This window comes from Gobio gobio (genome assembly GCF_949357685.1).
Source record: "Gobio gobio genome assembly, chromosome: 11".
NCBI classification, from domain to species: domain Eukaryota; kingdom Metazoa; phylum Chordata; class Actinopteri; order Cypriniformes; family Gobionidae; genus Gobio; species Gobio gobio.
In genome coordinates, this window is record NC_137104.1 from 30,693,447 (window position 1) to 30,696,788 (window position 3,342).

Here is a 3,342-nt window from a genome sequence, read left to right on the forward strand (position 1 = left end):
GTTGAATACTGATAATTGCTCACTCAAGCCCCTTTATCTAATCCTCTCTACTTAGCCGTCAGACTCGCGTAACCGTCATGTTTGTAGTTTTTTAACACTTTTTATCCGCGTTTGTAGTTCTCGCAATGGGTTGTGGGCAATATCAGCCGTTAGAGTGCGCATGGATCTGCACTTCGAATTATGACCAGAAATAGTAGACCATCCGGGAATCTTTGGAATACTCTTTTCAATATACTACGATTTGGGACATACTTATTCTTTTTTCGAATACTATTTAGTACGGATAGTATGTGAATTGGGACGCAGCAACTATAAAAAATGTGGAGTAGGATTTACTTGAAAAAAGCTTGGAAACAATTTTCACTCAGAAAAGGCTAGTAAAATCTATACATAATTATTAGTAGTTTTAATTAGAAATGATTAAGTTAAGTTTACTTGGGAATTCCCAGTACATTTGAATGACTCTTCGTTTGTAAATTGTACCCAGCAAACATTAAGACGTTTAATGACCGTTGAAAAGACGTCCTTCCGACACGTCCCGTCATGGTTGAAAAATAGTTCCAAAATGAAGTTGAACAGACGTCTTCGACGTCATCTGGCCGTGAATACCACGTCTTTTCTGTGCGTCCCTGGACTTCTAAATACGTCGTCTTCTGCATGTTTAAATGTGTTGCTGCATAATTTAAGTGTGTATATAAGCCTGCATATACAATAATCACACACCCATTGTGTAACATCGTGAAATGCAAACAATTATGTCTTGGTTTACTCATTTTGACAGGTTCTAAAAAGGTTCAAAATCGGTCCAGTCAGACCTGAACGTCCATGAAACGTTTCAATCATGTGTACATCACAAACAAGAACACATTTGTGGACATAAGCAAAAAGAAGCATGTTCTGATTTAGCAAAACATTTTATTGTTTTTGAACAGCCACAGATTTTCATCTTTCATTAATGTTTAACATCCATTAACCAAACTAAAATAACAATTACAATTACAAAATACTGAATTATCATTATATAAAGGGATAGTTCACCCAAAAATGAAAATTTATTTACTCACCCTCACGTTTCAAACCTATGAATTCCACATTTCTATGTTCTGCTGAACACAAAGATGTTTAAAACATTTTTTGTTACCAAGCAGGTCTCGCCTCCCATTAACTACCATTGTAGGGAAAAATGATTATGGTAGTTAATGGGAGGTGAGAACTGCTTGGTTACAAACATTCTTCTAGGGTCTTTTCTGACCCTAAGGGACGTTTGCTCAAATAAAAAAAAAAGTTCCCTTTGTCCAAATGACATGAGACTGTACAGTTGTCAACACTCTCTAAATCTACTAATAAAAAAAATGAATTGGATTGATATCTGTTTTTATGTTTGTGTAACAAAAAAAGTCACACTTAGGCCGCTTGGAAAATGGACAAAATTCATCCTCAAAAACAACACAGAACTGAAGTGGCACACTTCCAACAATGCGTAAAACATCCACAATGCAAAATGATCATGCTCAGTTCTGTTACAGTTAGTAACTGAAGTGTACATTAAATTTGTAGAATTATAAGAAAATCAGATGTTTGAAATAAAATGATAAACTCTAAAGACTCTGGTTTGATTCTAATCATAATGTAACATTGAAAAAAAACTTTTTTTCAGTACAAAAAAAATACTAAACTTTGACAACATTTATTCATTTTAATTGTTATAATTGTGATTTCATAACATTTAGATATGAATCCAATTGAAAAATACTTGTGAAAGATATCTTTCAGTCAGTCAAATAGCACATAGCAAATAGTGGAGCTCTGCAGCCATTTACTGGTAAAAGTCTTTTTTTTATTATTATTATTATTATTATAAAACTGTATTTTCCAAAGGATGGGCAAAAATCTTACACTAAACATGTCAAATTATCTATGTTATCCCCACGAATGAAAGTTAGAAATTTATGTCTTTTATAAAGTGAATTTTACATAAACTGATTTTGTGTTTTAATTTATTATATAAATTTAACAATTATTATAAATATTCCAAAAACTGCACAGATGTTGAGTAAAAACATTAATAAACAGAGTAAAATTACAATTTTGTTGCCTGGGGTCTGTGGAGACCCCAAAGACCCTGAGTGTAATTCCCAAATGAAGAGGATTAAACATCTTTATGTTCAGCAGAACATAGAAAGGTATACAGGTTTGAAACATGAGGGTGAGTAAATGACGACAATTTTCATTTTTGGGTGAACTATCCCTTAAACACATTAAAGTGGTTATTTTGTTTGTAATTTTTTGTAACCATCACCAACAGCTCTTCCTGGAGAGTGATTCAGGTGTTCTGCCATTGCTGCATCAATCTCAGAGTCCACCTATTCACAGCATCTGAGGGAAGAGAATACATTTATTTTTTTAAAATAACAGGAAAAATTTGAGGTAAATGACATGCACTTATTTTCAAAATGTATTGAAAAAATAATCCTACAGCTCAAATAAAAAAATAAAAAAACATGGAACAAGATAAATGAATCATGAGTTAAACATTAGAAAAAGGTAATCAACATGCAGTACATTTTATTTTACTCTATAAAAGATGTTCTGCTCTAAATGGGTGTTAGATTAGTGGGGGAGGGAAGCATTACTTTCTGAAAGAAACTCTCAAAAGGCTACATTAATAGGTTACAGTAATAACTTGTACTGTATCATTAAACGTACTGTGTATAAGTTGAAAGTAACGTTTAGCCTACTAGCTAATTCTAGCCAAAACTCAAAGTAATTATCTGTTGACAATGTCGGCATTTCTTTCGGTTCCTTCATGTTAAACAAGTGAAACTCAAGTAAATTAATAAAATACTACAAAATGTACTCACCCAACAGTAGATTTTTAATAATATATCGAAACAACTCTCTCCTCAATTCCTCTTCTCCTCGTGGTTGTAGAAAGGAACAGGGGAACGCATGAATGCTATCTCGCGAGATAATCTATAATATCGCGGGATTTTGAAATATCGCTAGATTTATTAATATCTTTTGTTACTACATCTTGGCAGCACAGTTCAAGTCAGACTTAATGGTGATAGGATATATTACTGTTTTACATATGTATATAGCCTATATGCATAGCTATATATTATAAAAATAATAACAACAAATACATAAAACGGGTTGAAATAATGACTCAAATGCAGTGGGTTCACATTCACAATCACTTAACCACACAGGGCACTTTGTGATTATAATTTATTTAGACAAAATAAATCAAATATAAGCTAAATCTTGTATTTCATAAAGGTTTTTTTTATGCGACTAGACGTACGGGACGTCAGTGGACGTCTATTCACAACCTCTTAA